At 45.7% G+C, this 20,080-nt stretch overlaps 1 protein-coding gene across 1 annotated transcript in view; it reads right to left on the bottom strand.

Annotated features, from left to right (window-relative positions):
• PGCKA1 (PDCD10 and GCKIII kinases associated 1) overlaps positions 1 to 20,080 on the bottom strand; it is a 61,079-nt gene that overhangs the window by 8,181 nt on the left and 32,818 nt on the right. Inside the window, exon 2 of the mRNA XM_083630766.1 lies at positions 3,079 to 3,136. The gene's annotated coding sequence lies outside the window, so the exon portion shown is untranslated. The remainder of the gene's footprint in view (positions 1 to 3,078; positions 3,137 to 20,080) is intronic.

The raw sequence follows: 20,080 nt of genomic DNA, 5'->3' as shown, positions 1-20,080 counted from the left end.
CAGAGCCTAGGACTTGCTGATTAGAAGGTTGGCGGTTCGAATCCCTGCGATGGGGTGAGCTCCCATTGCTCAGTCCCTGCTCCTGCCAACCTAGCAGTTCGAAAGCACCTCAAAGTGCAAGTAGATAAATAGGTACCGCTCTGGCGGGAAGGTAAATGGCATTTCCGTGTGCTGTTCTGGTTCGCCAGAAGCGGCTTAGTCATGCTGGCCACATGACCCGGAAGCTGTATGCCGGCTCCCTCGGCCAATAAAGCGAGATGAGCGCCGCAACCCCAGAGTCGGTCACGACTGGACCTAATGGTCAGGGGTCCCTTTACCTTTACCTTTACTAAACATTAAAAGCTTCCCTAAAAAGGGCTGCCTTCAGATGTCTTCTAAAACTACATGGATGCCCCTTTGGGTTCCATGATGGAAGAAAGGCGGAATAGACATGCAAGAAAATAATAAATAAATATATATATAAAAGAAGGGTGTTGATGAAGGTGGGAAATAGGATAACATAGCCCCACAGTGGGTTTCAAAGATTTCTGAGATAAAAATCTAGGGAAGCAATAATATGTGAGCACAATCAGGAAATCCCTTGACAAGCTGGTCCAGGGGTCAGCAAACGTTTTCAGCAGGTGGCCAGTCCACTGTCCCTCAGACCTTGTAGGGGGCCGGACTATATTTTGGAAGGAAGAAAAAGAACAAATTCCTATGCCCCACAAATAACCCAGAGATGCATTTTAAATAAAAGGACACATTCTACTCATGTAAAAACATGCTGATTCCCGCAATATTGCAAGGGTCAAGTAGGAGATGAAGAGCAAAGGTGTTTTCTTGTTGTGCAGTGGGAGAAAACTGAAAATGGAGAGTATTTCCTTGGTTAAATATTAACCAGCGCCACCTTGCAAACAAGCCCTGAAGCCGGAGTTCAAATTAAATAGAAGTTCTTCCTGAAAAGCGAGGTGGGAGTAGGGAGATGCACATTCAGACTTCTGTAATTACATGCATGCTAATTACATCACCTCAGCAACCATTAGGAACGTTCGCCCACTCTCATTAAAAAGCTGCTCTTCGCTTTATGTGGCGAAGGCCTGTTTATCCGCACAACCACAACCTGTGAAGATAGAAATCAGAGAGGGAGCGTGGCAAATGCAGGTATGGGGACTGGTTCAAATTTTAACCCAGGTTGGTACGAAAGAGCAGAATTCAAATCTGAAATACCGGCACGAACCGCTTCTTAGCACTTCGTGGCTTTTTGTCGGAAATGAAATAACCCTCCAAACTTGGAAAGCTCTTCAAATTTCCCTGAGAACATTTTGAAAACATGTAATTCTGTCAGGTGTTCAGAACTAAGGGTTTATTTTTTTGGATTTTTTAAAGGAGCTGGATTTTTCTTTTTTATATTTTTGTAAGCCTTTTCCTTGAATACTCGGATTTCTGAGTAACCAAAACCATGTTTGCATATAAGTTAATCTTTCACAGAGCGGCTGGTTGACCCACTTTTATTCCCACCGAAAAGCTAACAAAAGCCAGATCGTCTTTGCATCAAAGATGTGTCTAGGTGACATGGCCGTCCCTGGACCACCTTTGGCCTACTGCTTCGAACCTTTGGCTGACCAAAAAAATCCCAGATAAGCTCTGTGTTGTTCACAAACATACATTTGCTTTATTCCTCATTCCACTCATCTGGAGAGGTGACCTGTCTCTAGCCAGTGGGGCTACAGTGTCTACCATGGAGCCTGAAAATCTATGGACATATTTACACCACAGACTTAATAGCTACCGTATTTTTCGCCCTATAGGACGCACCGTCCCATAAGGCGCACCTAGTTTTTTTGGGGGGGAAATAAAGGGAAAAAAATTATTTCCCCCCCAGGCGCGGGGCTGGGGCGGGGGAAGCCCGAGCTTCCCCCGACCCCAGCCCCCAAACAGGCAGCTCTCTGCAAGCCGTGGGAGCCCAGCGCTGGCTCCCGCTGCTTGCTGAGAGGTCCGCGAAGCCTGGACGCACTGAGCTCAGCGCGCGCAGGCTTCAGCATGCAGGCAACTCTCCACAAGCAGCAGGAGTGCTCCCGCTGCTTGCGGAGAGGTCCGCGAAGCCTGCATTCACCCCATAGGACGCACACACATTTCCCCTTCATTTTTGGAGGGGAAAAAGTGCGTCCTATAGGGCGAAAAATACGGTATTTCCTCTGCTCAGGGAAGAAGCTATCACTATTATTTTACACTGAGGCTATGCCTTGGAGGCACATTCTTGCCCTCAAAGAATTCTGGGCACTGTCACTGAGAATTTTAACTCAGTGAGAGGTAAACCGTGGCACCCGGGGTTTTTTTGAGGGAAAGAATGTGAAAGGTAGAGAGTTTTCACAGCCCTGGAGTCTACTTTTCTCTGCAACTAGGTAGGTTGAGAAGTGGTTTTTGATCCACAGAACTGCTTTCTGGGGAAATCTTCATACATTTTCTCTTTAGTTAGCTAGCTTTGGTCTTTGAAGAGGTGCATGGTTTTGACCTTTCCTGTTACTTCTCAAATTTTTCTCCCTGAAATCAGCGGCTGCCCTAAAAACGCTCTAATCTGAGGGTCTTAGAGGCCAGTTCCTTTACTATTTGGTCTTTACTGTTGATCTCCTTCAACCAGACATAGTTCACTTTTAAGACAACCCCTTTATTGAGCATTCATCCCAATTTGTTTGCACAAAACGTTGCGGGAAGTTTAGACAACGCCAGCTCTTTTTTTGAGCATTCATCTAATTAGTTTGCATAGAGTTTAGACACCGTTACATTGGACAATTGCTATTCATCACTTTCCTCTGCATTTTCCTGTCACATTGCCCTGATTTTTAGGGGAAGTGGGTTTGCTGCACAACAGCACCAGAAACAGCTGTAGCTGCACCACTTCAATTTCCTGGTATGTGATTTAATTCTCTCCCCCCGCCTCCAAAATAGCAGGAATTTGGGAAGAGCTCAAGACTAGTGCCTCAGAGGAGGAGACAAACATTATTTCAGCAAGGCATCAAACAAGAGGGACAGCTGGAATTGTAAACAAAACACACACTTTGTGCGGGGCCACCGGCAGATGTAATTTAATATCCTACTTACCAATAAATCAGTGAGAGTTGAAGGACCATGATTTTAACTTCTGGCTGAGCAGAGGCATCTGAAATGACAGTGATGTGATTTGATTAGTAGATACCCATCTGCTGTAGGCATACGGTCACCCTCATGCAAGATCCCAAACTACGTGCCAGGGCACAGTAGCAAGTCACAAAAACGAAGTTATTCTATGTCTATTGAAGTCTGCCCACATATTCCAAGATTTTTAGATTCCTCTGTGCTACACCTGGCAAGTGCAGGTCAGATTTTCAGCATTGCCCAGTTCCTGAGCCCTGCTGCGCTAGACCAGAAGTTGCGCATGAAGACCCCCAAATCCCCTCCAAAATAAATCACACAGGAGGCAGAATATTTGTTTAAGATTTTTGGCATTAATTTGGCCACAACTTTATTGTTTACAGCATGTGAGTGGTTGCTTAGCCATGGGTTCAGACTACCTGATCCTGCACCAGCAGGAACAGGACTGACAACTGGAACCTCCAGAGGTCAGTAAGGGAAAACATACTGGGGGAGCACAGAGGCAGATTTCCGCCTCTTAGTTCACCCCAGACGGTCCCAGGAACTCTGGCCTGGCCCTACCCCTGAGAGGGGATCGGACAGAGCAAATCGAGCCCCTGGATTCCTTTAATGGAATTCCCTAGCAGCAGCAACAAAAATGAGGGGCAGGCACAGCCAATCCATAATCCCTTCCACCAAAGAATGAATCAATGCCTAACCGCCAACCTCACAAAGTTGTGACAATTTGCTACATGGTAGGCAAAAACCAGTTCATCATGGGAAATGCAGAATTCATCATGCGAAAGGCTGGGCTGGATGAATCCCAAACCAGAATTAAGATTGCCGGAAGAAATATCAACAACCTCAGATATGCAGATGACACAACCTTGATGGCAGAAAGTGAGCAGAAATTAAAAAACCTTTTAATGAGGGTGAAAGAGGAGAGTGCAAAGCTCAACATCTGAAGCTCAACATAAAAAAAACGAAGATCATGGCCACTGGTCCCATCACCTCCTGGCAAATAGAAGGGGAAGAAATGGAGGCAGTGAGAGATTTTACTTTCTTGGCCTCCATGATCACTGTAGATGGTGACAGCAGTCACGAAATTAAAAGATGCCTGCTCCTTGGGAGAAAGGCGATGGCAAACCTAGACAGCATCTTTAAAAGCAGAGACATCACCTTGCCGACAAAGGTCTGTATAGTAAAAGCTATGGTTTTCCCAGTAGTGATGTATGGAAGTGAGAGCTGGACCATAAAGAAGGCTGATCGCTGAAGAATTGATGCTTTTGAATTCTGGTGCTGGAGGAGACTCTTTAGAGTCCCATGGACTGCAAGAAGATCAAACCTCTTCATTCATAAGGAAATGAGCCCTGGGTCGACCTAGGTGAAGCAAAGCGCAGCAATAAAGGATTGAGGACTCAAAGGTACAATTTCTAATACTGAATTTACAAACCTTTTTGTTGACCCAGGATTATAAATACTTCAGAATTTTTGGGAGTTCTACCCCCATCTTGTGAATTTTGGTCATTTAAGGTTTATGATTTTTCTATTTCCTTCTGAGGAAACTGAAGAGTTCAGTGAAACGAGGTTTGTAGCCAGCATCCCATTAAGGCTTTGTTCTATCTTATTTTTCCTTTAAACTCTTTGATTTTTATTATTTAGTTTATTTTCATAAGATAATATTTCTAGTCGATTACTTCTCGTTTCAGGGATTTTCACGGTATTTCATTTGTTTTGTGCAATTTCTCAGTTCCGTGTCTGTCTTTTTCCTACTGGTCTTTGGAGAGGAAGCTTTTTCTGCCATGACCAATCTTCTCAGCGATGAGCTCCTACGGGCCCCAGGGTCACCTCAAACACAGTTTGAAAAAAACAACAGTAGTCACTCAAAAGTCACTGTGACTGCTGGAAGCTCAGGCATGTGGTCTATGTAGACCAAGGGTGGTCATCAACATTGCATCAAAGCTCCAAAAATACATGACCGGACCGTGCAACACAGAGCCAGTTTGGAGGTGAACCATAGCTGTGCCAGCAGCACAGCCTGTTTGACTAGCATTCCTAGGGGCTGACAGCACCAATATACTGCTGTCGTATCGTTTCACCTCAGAACTGCAAGTGCTAATGGACTCATGCGCTGCTTTTTTGTTCAGCTAACCTGTTTTTCATCGCTGTTTTGTTCATCGGAGAGCCTTATCTCAGGAACTGCAAAATAAAAATGGGAGCACTTGCAGGCCTTATGAGCATTTATCAGAGTAAGGTTGGTGTTTTTCTAAATAAGTACCTCGGGCTCCTGAACGCCTTGGGAGACAAACGTTCCGGCTCCCGAATGATCGAAAACCGGAAGTGAGTGTTCTGGTTTTCGTATGTTCTTTCGGAAGCCAAATGTCTGATGGGGCTTCCGTGGCTTCCGATTGGCTGCAGGAGCTTCCTGCAGCCAGTCGGAAACCGCACTTTGGTTTTCAAACGTTTCGGAAGTGGAACGGACTTCCGGAACGGATTCTGTTCGACTTCTGAGGTATGACTGTAAAAGGTAAAGGGACCCCTGACCATTAGGTCCAGTCGTGGCCGACTCTGGGGTTGCGGTGCTCATCTCGCTTTATTGGCCGAGGGAGCCAGCGTACAGCTTCCGGGTCATGTGGCCAGCATGACTAAGCCGCTTCTGGTGAACCAGAGCAACGCACGGAAACGCCGTTTATCTTCCCGCTGGAGTGGTACCTATTTATCTACTTGCACTTTTGACGTGCTTTTGAACTGCTAGGTTGGCAGGAGTAGGGACTGAGCAACGGAAGCTCACCCCGTTGCGGGGATTCGAACCGCTGACCTTCTGATCAGCAAGCCCTTTTCACAGAGTTTTTAATATGTGTGTTTTTAACCATGGTTTTTGGGGCAATGGTGTGGCTTGGGTAAAAGTGCAAAAATATCCACATTGCAATATATATGTCAAAGGGCGGCTGTGAGAACCAGCAACTCCACTCATGCGCTATTATCAACACTGCATTTCCCATTACAACGTGGACAGCCCACTTACAGCTGCCCCCCCTCAGCAAAGCACATGTAACGATGCTTTTCACAAAAAGCCATCCTACACAAGAAGCCTGACGATGGCTTCAAGAACTACTTGGCCTCAAATCATCACAGATCCCAAAATAAAAAAAATGGTATTTTCTGCACGCACTTCATGCTGTTAATACGGTTAACGCTTGTGGTGCAATCTTGTGCAGTTCGACTAAGCAGTTCAGTGGGGCTTACTCCCAGGTAACTGGAGTACAGTCTTAAAGCCTTTTCTGCCTTTCCTCTCCTCGTTCAAAAGCCTTTGCAATATTCAGGACGTCCTAGAACAGGCTGTCAGATGACTTGGGTCCATGAGTATGACAGCTTGGTTAAGGGTTCAGGACAACCTGTCTATACGAATAAATTCTTCCTCTGCTAGCTCAGCTTGACGCCATCTGAAGCCAGTGGCAGGGCAACAGAGCATTGGGCTGCCATGTTGCAACCTGAGTGTTAGCAGCTGATTGGTGAGTTTCCCCCCTCCGGGTAGCGAACGCTCCATCTATTGCAGAAATATGCAGCAGAAGGAATCTCTCGAAGGCGCAGGAAAGAACATAGATTTCGTAATCTGCTTGGTTTGCACAGGATTCCCATACAGGGCAGTTCAACATTCAGCTTGAGGAAGTCTTATCATTTTCCAGCTGCAACCCCAGCTTTAAACACTTCAGACTGAAATTCCCAGGTGTCAGAAAAGGTTATTTATGTATGCTACTACTGCGGCCCACGTTTTGTTAGCCCACAAATGGAAAAAGAGCAAGATCCCAACTAAAGAAGAATGGCAACTTACGTAAGTTGACCGAATATGCACAACTTGCAGACTTAACATATAGAATAAGAGAACAAGAAGAACATACGTTTAAAGAAGATTGGAAAACGTTTATTGAATATATGGGAAATAATTGTGAACAGGGGAAAACGCTGGCAGTATTAAGATAAATTCAACAGTGTAAACAAGTTTTGATGGATGCAGTAATGGAAGACTGAATGGTATCATTTTTGTAAAATATGCAGGGATTTATGATATGTAAAATGAACCATGGAAAGAGAAGAAGGGAAGTCATTGATATCTTCAGGATGTAAAATAAGTATTTTAAATTGTAAAACAGAAAATTTAATAAAAATTATACACACACACACGCTTGAGAAAGGATGACCAGGGTAACTTAAAAAATAAGAACATGGGAACATCAACACACACCACCCCGCAACTTTAAGTGACAGAGGAAACCAAAATAAGCTACTTCTGCTACTCCTTATATGTTTATATCCCTATATCAGGCATAGGCAAACTTGGCCCTCTAGATGTTTTGGGACTACAACTCCCATCATCCCTAGCTAACAGGACCAGTGGTCAGGGATGATGGGAATTGTAGTCCCAAAACATCTGGAGGGCCGAGTTTGCCTATGCCTGTCTCCCCACCCCACTTTGGGAGCTAGTGTTGCTTACTAATGTTGGTGTTTTCCTTTAAATGGCTAGAGCGGCACTCCTAACCCCACTTAATCTGGGAGTAAGCCCCACTGAATTCAGTAGGATTTACATCTGAGTAGACATGGTTAGGATTTCACTGTAGGTTCTGAAATAATAATAATTATTCTTTGCAAAGAATGGTTCCACTGGCAACATAACTTAAAAAATAAAAAATATGAATGTGTTAAGTTGTGGGTGAACATATCAGACGACACAGCGATTCTTCAAACAGCTCTTGTTTATTCACAGGCCAGGACAGAACTGAGCTGAAGGGCTCAGTCAGCCTGCTTATATAGAGCTCCAGTACAACGTTACTGTAGCAACTTTCTAAAACTATCCAATCACTGAACGTCACTTTCGATCCTTCATTTGCATAACTATCTACAGTATCCCCCTGCTGGCCCAAGGTGAGAACTTCAGTACATAACAGAATGTTATCACCAACTCTTTGTACAACAGAGGCAACCATAGTATCTCAGATATTAGATGGTGTGTGGCTATGGCCATAGTAGGCTCGACAGTATGAAATAGGACATGGTTCTCCTTATTTCAGCAATGGTGGATGGTGTGGACCATCCAATTTTCCATCCCACTGTCTTAGAGGAATAAAATATGCCTTGATTCTTCACCCTCCAGTTCTAGCAACTGTTTTATTTATTACATATACATCCCATTTCTCCTCCAACCTCCTCAGGCCAGTGACGAAAATCCCGAGAGATGATCTCAGTGAACTTCATAATGGAGCAGGATTTGAACCCAGGTTTCCTTGGCTACACTACACAGCCTTCCTGCTAATGGCTCCAGTCTGAGGTACCCCTGCTCTTTCCAGCTTTCTAATCCTGCTGTAAATAGGCAAATGAGATAGATTCTATTTGGACTCTGCTGTTTGTATTATCAACAGAATACTGTCTTTATTTGCATTTTTGAAGCACCATGGAACTGTAACAGAGAAATACAGATTGTCCTAGAGGTTACTGAACAGAAGCAAATGCAGCGTGATGTTCAGCATGCAACAGGGTCAGTTTTTAGCTCATGGATAAATAATTAATATAAAGGTAGAGGTGGCACTGTGGGTAAAACCTCAGTGCCTAGGACTTGCCGATCGCATGGTCGGCGGTTCGAATCCCCGCGGCGGGGTGAGCTCCCGTCTTTCGGTCCCAGCTCCTGCCCACCTAGCAGTTCGAAAGCACCCTTAAGTGCAAGTAGATAAATAGGTACCGCTTTATAGCGGGAAGGTAAACGGCATTTCCGTGTGCTGCTCTGGTGCCAGTTCGCCGGAGCAGCTTCGTCACGCTGGCCACGTGACCCGGAAGTGTCTGCGGACAGCGCTGGCTCCCGGCCTCTAGAGTGAGATGAGCGCACAACCCTAGAGTCTGTCAAGACTGGCCCGTATGGGCAGGGGTACCTTTACCTTTACCTTTAAAGGGACCCCTGACCATTAGGTCCAGTCGTGACTGACTCTGGGGTTGCGGCGCTCATCTTGCTTTATTGGCCGAGGGAGCTGGTGTACAGCTTCCGGGTCATGTGGCCAGCATGACTAAGCCGCTTCTGGTGAACCAGAATTAATATAAACAAGATCAATTTCTAATCTGATTTTGTTTAGAAATAGAAGGGTGTCAGGAATGGATTTTTTTCCCAGCAGAAGGAGAGAATTGACCTTCAGGTGCTATTGTTCTCTCCCACTCAGACAAATAATTAGTCTGAGGTTCCAGTGGTGGGAAATATATATAATCACGTATTCTACTCCCTGGACTCATAAGCACACAACAACCATCTTCATCAACTAATGAGAGGATTTTGTACTGTTGACTACTTAGGGTGCTTCTTCCAGCAACTACAGAGTTACAGGAAATGACAGGCATATTCAGATCTAGTACAACAGTTGCAAACAGTTGCCCTGGGAATTAGGGTTCAGCAACCTCTGCTTAACCCCAAGGGTTTCTGGGGCACAGCTCATGGACCATGTGAGATTAATTGATGCTTCCTCATAATATTGGTCTCCTGGCCTGGGCAGCTTATTGGATGGCTTAATTATTATATTATCCCATGGCAGGCTGAATCAACACCCCTGACAATATAAAGGTAAATAAATAAAAAAGGACCCCTGGATGGTTAAGTCCAGTCAAAGGCGACTATGGAGTTGTGGCACTCATTTCGCTTGTAGGCCGAGGGAGCCGGCGTTTGTCCACAGACAGCTTTCCAGGTCATGTGGCCAGCATGACTAAACCACTTCTGGAGCAATGGGACACTGTGACGGAAACCAGAGCACATGGAAATGCTGTTTCCCTTCCCACCGCAGTGGTACCTATTTATCTACTTGCACTGGTGTGCTTTCGAACTGTTGGTTGGCAGAAGCTGGGACAGGGCAACAGGAGCTCCCCCCGCCGGGCGAATTTGAACCACCAACCTTCTGACCGGCAAGCCCAAGAGGCTCAGTGGAGGGGTCAGCAAACTTTTTTAGCAGGGGGCCGGTCCACTATCCCTCAGACCTTGTGTGGGAGGTGGACTATATTTTGAAAAATATATATGAATGAATTCCTATGCCCCACAAATAACCCAGAGATGCATTTTAAATAAAAGCACACATTCTACTCATGTAAAAACAACAGGCAGGCCCCACAAATAACCCAGAAATGCATTTAAAATTAAAGGACACATTCTATACATGTAAAAACACGCTGATTCCCAGACCATCCACGGGCCGGATTTAGAAGGCGATTGGGCCGGATCTGGCCCCCAGGCCTTAGTTTGCCTACCCATGATTTAGACCACAGGGCCCCCACTGACCCTATTAACTATTGGGGAGTCTCTATTTTCTGGAAGTTGTCCTTGGTAACATGCTCTCTATGTCACATTTTGTGAAGATGTTGGGACACCTATTAAAAATTTGATCAGTGTGCATACAGCATGAGGTTGCGTTCTGCAGGTTTCAACTTGCAATGCTGGTATCTAGAAGTTTACTTTCAAGAGGAGGGTTGTTGCTTCTTGACTCCAGCACCCATTTTATTTCTGTGTTTAGAGATTACACTTCCACATTTACCAAATGGTCACAACACGGTTTACAAATTAAAAATATCATAAATGCATGGTAAATCGGGCACATATTGCAGTGAGACCTGGACAACCGACACCCTGTGTTGTGGGTGGGTACGTTTGGACAGCCACAACACCCGATTGGTAGGTCCCTCGAAGCTGGGTGCAATCTGGCCAATAGGATGCAGTCTAAACAGTTCGAGGGACCTATTAATGCCCATGCACGTGACCCAGAGCTTCCTCTTTTGGTGCGTGCATCGGAACACCCGCCCACCTCTCCCTACTTTTAGGGCCTTGTGCTTGACCTTGTTATGCCGTCGTGTGCTGTTTGTCGCTGGGACAGGGGCATGGCAGGAATTTTCCCCACTTGGATTTTTGGCTGTTGCCATTTGGGTTTCGCCTGCCGTGTAGCAAATTGTCACAACTTGTAAGGTTGTGGATAGGCTCTGGTTCAGGTGATAGGGATGGGAGAATGGTCTCGCCATCCCTATGTGAAGGGTATTCCATTAAAGGAATCCAGGGACTCAATGGTTTGGTCAACCCCTGAGAGGGGGTTGTGCCCATGCCTGAGTCCAGGGGGACATTTGGGTGGCGGAGTTAGCCCGTTACTGGCTTTCCCCTTATCCAGGTGTTCACCCTAGGCTGACCTATGCTGGAACCCTGGGTCAGCGCTACCTGCATGGCAGGGAGCTAGTCGAACCAGAGCCGATACAACCAGTCACTTGCTGTAATCAATAAAGCTGTGGCCTAAATTCTGCCAAAAACCAAATCCAAAATTTGAGTCTTGTGTGAATTTATTTAGAGGGGAGGTTTCTGGGTCTGAACACGCAAAAAGAAAAAAAAAAGATTTATTTTTAAAAACCAGCAAACCAAAATATTTACAATGTCGGCAAACTGGTATTAGCTTCCAAGGTGTAGTGCGGGTTGTTTTTGTTTTCAAATCAAAACCACCACCAGATGACAGAGCCTTTAAAGCCCTCCTGGTGTCCTCCAGTTGATTATACTACAACTCCCATAAGACCAAGCCAACATGTGACGGCAGGAGGCAGTTCAGAACATCTTCATTTCCGCCATGACTTACACCAAACTCCTGTGCTGGGACACTTGTTCTTTGATGGATTTTCTGCCACATTTCCAGTACTGGAGCTCCCATTTGGCTGCCATCTGAAAGCACCACAGCTTTGTACCAGAGGCTAATCACTGTCAGGATTTCCAAGCAACAACTCTCACCGCACACAAACACACAGGAAGCATTGTTCTGAACCTGTTGGGTCAGCCTCACTACTTCTGGCTTCATATCGTCCTTAAAAAAAAAAAATTCGGGATAAAGGTAGCAAAATAATCAGATGATTATTACGCTTGTCGCCTTCTGACAATATAATTTCAGACGTAAGGAATCTTAGTGATGCCTACACAAGAAGATCCTTGTGTGACAAAGGATTGGTTGTTGTTATTGTTGGCGTGAGTCTGTCTCCGGAGACAATGGAGTGTGCCTCTGGGGGTGAAGTCAAACCTCTGGAAAATCACAGCACCTGCTGTAGCTGCAGAGACCTTTTGCGTGTTGAGACCTTTAAACCTAGCATCATTCTGGGGCATTATGGGAAATTAAGAGATCAGCTAGACCTGAGTACCAAACATTGCTTGGTACACTGTCACTGCAAGCTAATATCCTGCCAGGGCCCACTGACAGCAGGGGCCCGTCAGTGGGTCCTTCGTATCTGCCATTTCCTCCATTGAAACATTTGCACAGAGGGCTTAATTGTGTGTTCAGACCCAGAAACCTCCCCCCTAAATACATTCAGACAAGACTCAAATTTTGGTTTGGTTTTTGGCAGAATTTAGGCCACAACTTTAGTCAGTCAGTCAGTTTTATTGCACATGGCCAAAGGCTGCCACAATCATTCGCAATCATAGAATCATTTGACAATTAAAAGAAAATATACTGGATTGATACAAAAGTGAATAGTTGCATAGGCTCTGGTTTTACTAGCTCCCTGCACCGTTGCAGGTAGTGCTGACCCAGGGCACCAGCATAGGTCAGCCTAGGGTGAACACCTGGATAAGCGGAAAGCCGGGAACAGGCTATCTCCACCACCCAAATGTCCCCCTGGACTCAGGCAAGGGCACAACCCCCTCTCAGGGGTTGACCAAACCATCGAGTCCCTGGATTCCTTTAATGGAATACCCTTCACATAGGGATGGCAAGAGCATTCTCCCATCCCTATCACCTGAACCAGAGCCTATTCGCAACCTTACAAGTTGTGATGATTTGCTACGCGGCAGGCGAAACCCAAATGGCACCAGCCAATCAGCCAAGTGGGGAAAATTCCTGCCGTGCCCCTTTCCCAACGACAGACGACACACGACGGCACAGCAAGGTTGAGCGCACAGCCCTAAATATAGGGAAAGGTGGGTGGGTGTTCCGATGCACAAACCGAATGAGGAAGCTCTGGGTCATGTGCATAGGTATATATAGGTCCCTTGATCCGTTTAGCTGGCGTCCCATTGGCCTGATTGAACCCTGCATCAAGGGACCTACCAATCGGGTGTTGTGGCTATCCAGACGTACCCACCCACAACACAGGGTGTCGGTTGTCCAGGTCTCACCGCAACACATGCCCTCTTTAAGGGAGGACCCGATTAACTCATAACTGCCACCTCACGCACAAGCCTGGGCAGTGTGGATCGAAGCAAGTTCCTAGGGGCTGAGGTCCCTTCAGCCCCCAAATATTTGAGGGTGCCAGGTCCCCCCAAAGTTGATGGGCATTGCCATTCAAATGGTTTGTGTGCACCACATCTTGTGATCAATTATGTGTGATGGGACCTGGTAGGATCATATGGAGGAGATGGTTCTAAGAGCTTTAAAAGATTATAACTAAGCTAAGTCCGTAATATGCAACTGCACAACCAGTTTTGATTAAAAGGCTACAATATCTACAATATCTCCCAAAGTCCTAATCTTGCCAGTACTCCTTGATGTTCTTCCAGGAAGCTGATAAGAATAGCCTTGGGCCATTTTGACAAGTTCAGAGTTATCTAGAAAAGCTATTGTTGTCTTAAGGCATACCCATTATGTTGAATATTGCTTCCTGCAAGCTATAGACACAAACTACCCCTGCTGATAAAATAAAAGATAAAATATGAAATATGTTCTTTCAGTTTCATTACAGCCCAGTGCTCTTCCTTCCTTCAAGCAAATATTCCACAGACAAGTGACTGACCGGGAACTCAATCGTTCATGTCAGAGAACTGAAGCATCCCCTCCAACTTTTCTCCGATGAAAAAGGACATATTATTATTGCTTCTATTATTATTATTTACACCCCACCCATCTGACTGGGTTGCCCCAGCCACTCTGGGCAGCTTCCAACATCTATAAAAACATAATAAAACACTAAACATTAAAAAACCTTTCCTATACATGGCTGCCTTCAGGTGGCTTGGGGGTCAGATTAACTTCATATCTTCCAACATTTCTCTGATGAAAATAAGGACGTCCTAATTAACAGCGGGATATTCCTGGATCAAATCAGAAACTGGGATGGCTTCTGTAAATCTGGGACTGTCCCTGGAAAATAGGGAGACTTGGAGAGTCTGCTGAAGGCCTAACACAAGAGTTCTCTGCCCCCTACAGATATAAGAACATTTAGGATTACTCAGGGTGTAAAGAATAATCTTCAGGTAACAGGGGAAACAGTGTTGATCAATCTCTCCGTTAAACAGGTGTCCTGAGAATGTGTAGGTGTGTTGCCTTGTTGTGATACTGTGTTGGAAATTTGTTTCCACCTTCTGATCCTCATTATTTTATTCTGACATGCTTATGAGCCCTGGAGGCCCCGTATGAGCCAGAAAGGTGAGGCACAACACATTATAATACATAAAACTCACCCCACATTGTCAATGAAAGAGAAAAATATTTATAAGTCTGAATGCCTCTGAAATATACTCAGAGTCGAGAGTGGAATTCAGCTCATAGTGGTGAGGAGGAAAGGAAGTTCCCCTGGAATGTCTGCTTTATATACATTATTGACACAAAGGGCCCCACGTGATTGGCTAATTCCGGGATTCTCCTGTAGGCCAACCAGGTCGCGGATTCACTTCCACCTGGAGCTGGATTGGGTGGCTCCTGTGGACCAATCAGACTTCTGCATTCTGGAGCATATTGTTCTAGAACCAATCAGACTGCTGCATTCTGGAGCATATTATTCTAGGACCAATCAGGCTGCTGCATTCTGAATCCTATTGTTCTAGGACCAATCAGACTGCTTCATTCTGAATCCTATTGTTCTAGGACCAATCAGACTGCTGCATTTCAACTCAGTACATAACAGCCTCCTAGAAGACTCTTCTTTATAGAAAGAATGGGAAAATGTAGGTGTTGTTCAACTCCAACTCCCATTACTCTTAGGCAGTATGGCCTATAGACTGGAGTTGGATGATGGGATTTGGAGTTCTGCAACATGTGGAAGGTAACAGGTTTGCCTTAAGGTGAATCATTTTCATTGGTAGAAATGTTCTTTCGTAGCTGGTGTTACAAAACCCACAACAGAAGATCTTCCATTCATCACTTGTTGGCAAATGACATAGAGTCACAGCAAATACTATACGCCAGCCACCGAAAATTGTTGAGTCACAATCTCTTGTCCTAAATATTGCACTATGTGGAAGTTACACGTCTGAAAAACAGGAAGCTCACCAGATCATTTGCTGACTGGCAAAAGCGCTGGTGCTAGACAACAGAGCAGAGTTGGGACAACAAACATTTGAGTAGAATAAACATGCTCAGAAATTATGCATCCTTTTTTTGAGGGGGGCACATTGGCCTCAAGATCACACTTGAGGAAATTTCTGCCCCTTCTCACTCACTGCATGTTCTTTAGATTATATGTTGACAGGTTTCACTGCAGCTTAATTTGAACCATAGCTTACTCCTGGCATGAATGTAAAGATCTATATCTGCAATATATAAAGTAATAACAGAACATTTTTTATCTGAGTAATGCAGGCGAGCCTTTCACGCATCATCCCCCCCACATGCATAGGTTTAAAATGGAATGACTTTCAGAATAGAGGCCGGCTGACTTTATGCAGAATGGACCCTTTCCATCTTCACTTTTTACGACTCTGAAGAGTCTGAAGACTCTGGAGTAACCGACATGGGCTCCCCCAGTTGTTTGTGGACTACATCTCCCATCACCCCCAGTGTGCATAGCCAGCGGCCAGGAATTATGGGAGTTCAACAAGCCCTAGACGAGCACCATGTTGGCTGCTGCTGCAGTGCATGTGTTAAGACCACATGGACCATGGATCTGCCTATGTTACCATGTCGAAAGCCTTTTCCATCATTTGATCACTGCATGGGTGGGATTATTTTTCCTACAACCACTGCGAATGACAAAAGTCCCAGAGACACTCACAATGCATTTTGAGCAGTCTTCGCTGGTTGTGAGTAATTGCCTACTGGTGGGGCAGCAGAAACCACTGAAGAACTCTGGTATGGCGTCTTGACCAAGGCGTGACATGAGTGGCCGACATGCAGAGGCCCAAGACCTTTGACAGATGTTTGATGTCCATTGTCTTGGCTGAAATCAGTAGTGCGGCTGCTGACTTGATGTTGAGAACACATGACCAGGGAAATTTAAAGTTCAGATCAGCGTTGGATTTCAGGCAGTGTGGGCCGTTCCCCTGCACAGCGTGCCAAGCCAAGGGGACTCAAAATTGAGAAGATCAATAATTGAGAAGATCCAGGTTTTTCCTCCAGCTGGAACACAGTGGAACTCACCTCTCAGGTGGGCACCATTTCCATTATAAGAGAACAAGGGAGGCATTCATGGCACCTCTTTTTCTAGAAAAATAGCACTGAGAAGATCCATTTGGGGACGCCAGATTTTGGCCTCACACAGGGCACCATATGACAAAATATTACCCAAATACACCCCTGTTCAGATCTCAATTCAGCCATATTGGACCAGGTAGCCTTGCACCAGCCACTATTATCTCAGCCTCATATCTGCACTGAAGCAATGATGATCCTGATCTACCTTGCTAGAATGCTGCAAGGCAGGCCTGTGCAATGTGTTGACCCAGCAAACAGCATGCCAGACACATGCTCTGGAAGTGACAGGCAGAAAACCTAAGGTTTACAGAGTTCCTGGGAGAAAAAAAATTGTGCATGCAAAGCCGTGTGGAGAAGGGCCTAGGGGGCATGTGGTGTGTGATGGGCAGGTAGATTACTGTATTTTTCGCTCTATAGGACACACCAGACGATAGGACGCATCTAGTTTTGGGGGGAGGAAAACAAGGGAAAAAATATTTTGAATCCCAGAAGCCAGAACAGCAAGAGGGATCTGGCTTCTGGGATACCGTGTGGCTGTTCTGGCTTCTGGAATAAGTGCGCCAAGGCTCCCCCTGCCCGGAAGAGGCTGCGCGGGGCTAAGGCAGAAGCCAGGACAGCAAGTGGGATTGCTGTGTAGCGATCCCTCTTGCTGTCCTGGCTTATAGGATAGCCGTACGCAGCCTCTCTCAGGCAGCGGGATGAAGGCTCACCCTGCCTTCATGGAGAGGTGCTGCGCAGATAGGGAGAGCTGTGCAGCGCCCCTTCAGCGAAGCGGGAGGAGGAACAGAAGGGGCTCCGTTCCTCCTCCCGCTTTGCTGAAGGGGCACTGCGCAGCTCTACCTCTCTGCACAGCGCCATTCACTCCATAAGACGCACTCACATTTCCCCTTACTTTATAGGAGGAAAAAAGTGCGTCTTTTGGAGCAAAAAATATGGTATACTATGTATTATGAGCACATGCTCTAGATCAGGGTTTCTTAAACTTGGGACTCCAGCTGTTTTCGGACTACAACTCCCATTATCCCCAGCTAGCAGGACCAGTGGTCAGGGATGATGAGAAGTGTAGTCCAAAAACAGCTGAAGAAACCCTGCTCTAGATCTTTGGTGGGAACTGTCAATGGTTTGAGAAGATGTATGGCGTGTGTGTTGTAAACTGCCGAGATTTTTCTGCACCTTTCTATGAGGATTATATATTAAAAAAAACGGAATTCTAGTTGATGGCAGTTCCTAGCACTTGCTATAATCTTCCATTTTGTTCCTGAATAATATGTTCTCTCCTTGTCACATGGTTAAAATCTCAATGAAAAATGCTAAGCCAGCTTTGGCACTTTCCTGAGCTGCACTGCACTAAAGCTCATGTCCCAGCCTCCCCTCAAAGCATAGGAATGAACTAAAATTGTTGTCATCAAAGGCGCAGTTGACTTGGCGTTTGACCCTTTGCAGTCTCTGGGGCAGGGAAGACTTGGATGTACACTGATGCGTTGAATTTTCACCTAGGATCAAATCCCAGTGTTTTGGATTGCTCAAGTTGGTCTCTCTTCTCTTGCAGGCTATAGAACGATTTCCCTGCTTTCCTAAAGGAATGCTTTTCTTAAGGAAGTCTGGCCCCAGACTGGGGCTCTTTTGTTATGCACAGTTACATGAAACCAGCTTGTGCTTTTCTGCAACCAAGTAGCATACCAGAATCCCTTTGAGGTAAGGATCAAGGAGGAATAATACAGAGCTTAACCTTTTCATCCCTGATGTTATGTGTGTTTGTGCGCGCACTTCAAAAATTTATACCCCACTTTTAAAATAAAACTCAAAGCAGCTTACAAAAAGAAATAAAATATAGTAAGTGCCATTCAAATTACTAAAATCAGCTTCATAAGGTAAAAAGGTAAAGGAAAGGTAAAGGTCAAGGACCCCTGGACAGTTAAGTCCAGTCAAAGGCGACTATGGGGTTCTGGCACTCATCTCGCTTTCAGGCCAAGGCAGCCGGCGTTTGTCCGCAGACAGCTTTCTGGGTCATGTGACCAGCATGACTAAACCGTTTCTGGCGCAATGGGGCACCGTGACAGAAACCAGAGTGCACGGAAACACCGTTTACCTTCCCGCTGTAGTGGTACCTATTTATCTACTTGTACTGGTGTGCTTTCGAACTGCTAGGTTGGCAGAAGCTGGGACAGAGCAAAGGGAGCTCACTCTGTTATGGGGATTCGAACCGCCAACCTTCTGATCAGCAAGCCTAAGTGGCTCAGTGGTTTAGGCCACAGCGCCACCCGCATCCCTATCTAATATCAGCATCATACATTGAAACCAAAAGCAGGAATAAAACAATTCTGCATAAAAGCAGAGGGGCTGTACTTTAACCAATTGTGGCAACAATCCATTTTCTATTTACACTTTGCTTGCAGTATTGCATTTTAATTGCTCACATTGTGGGAGGGTTAGTTATACATCAGCTTTTATAGCTCAGTCCTGAGAGCAAGGAACTCAATGTCATGGTCATGGGTTCAAAGGGTAAAAGATTACTGCATTGCTGGGGGTTGCACTAGATGCTCTCATGGTCTACAATTCTCTGATTCCTCCAAACACGTTTCACACATAACGTGGTAGGAACCCCAGGCACCAGTAAAAGGTAAAGGTAAAGGACCCCTGGACGGTTAAGTCCAGTCAAAGGCGACTATGGGGTTGTGGCGCTCATCTCACTTTCAGGCAAAGGGAGCCGGTGTTTATCTGCAGACAGCTTTCCGGGTCATGTGGCCAGCAGGACTAAACCACTTATGGCGCAACGGAACACCGTGGTGGAAGCCAGAGTGCTCGGAAATGCCATTTACCTTCCTGCCAGAGTGGTACCTATTTATCTACTTGCACTGGTGTGCTTTCGAACTGCTAGGTTGGCAGGAGCTGGGACAGAGCAATGGGAGCTCACCCTGTAGCGGGGATTCAAACCACCGACCTTCTGATCGGCAAGCCCAAGAGGCTCAGTGGTTTAGACCACAGTGCCACCTGCATCCCAGGTATGCCACTAGGTAAACACCTGACAGCCAGCCAGAGCCAAACTAGCCCTCTGATCAGCATATCTGCGTATAATACGTATTTGTAACACTGTCATTATTGCATATCATCTTAAAATATCATATATTAAATGGCTGCAACAAGCATTTGTTGCCTAATTTCATCAGGGAAAGGAGGGTTTGTGGTTTCTGGAGAAGACCTCTGGAGGCACATGTGAACCATGCTGCTGGTGTCTCCTGAGGTAGATAAATGAGAAACTGTTATGTACTGAGTTGAATAGGATCCAAAATGCAGCAGTCTGATTGGTCCTAGAACAATAGGATTCAGAATATAGGAGTCTGATTGGTCCTAGAACAATAGGATTTAGAATGAAGCAGTCTGATTGGTCCTAGAACAATAGGACCCAGAATGCAGCGGTCTGATTGGTCCACAGGAGCCACCCAATCCAGCTCCAGGTGGAGGGTGAATCCGCAACCTGATTGGCCTACAGGAGATTCCTGGAATTAGCCAATCACGTGGGGCCCATTGTGTAAATAATGTATAGAAAGCAGACATTCTGGGGGAACTTCCATTCCTCCTCACCACTATGAGCTGAATAAAGAGCATGAAAT

Source organism: Podarcis filfolensis, assembly GCF_964270895.1.
Source record: "Podarcis filfolensis genome assembly, chromosome: 9".
In the NCBI taxonomy this organism is placed as follows: Eukaryota; Metazoa; Chordata; class Lepidosauria; order Squamata; family Lacertidae; genus Podarcis; species Podarcis filfolensis.
The sequence above is the reverse complement of the archived record's forward strand: the minus strand, read 5'-3'. Positions and strand labels throughout refer to the sequence as shown.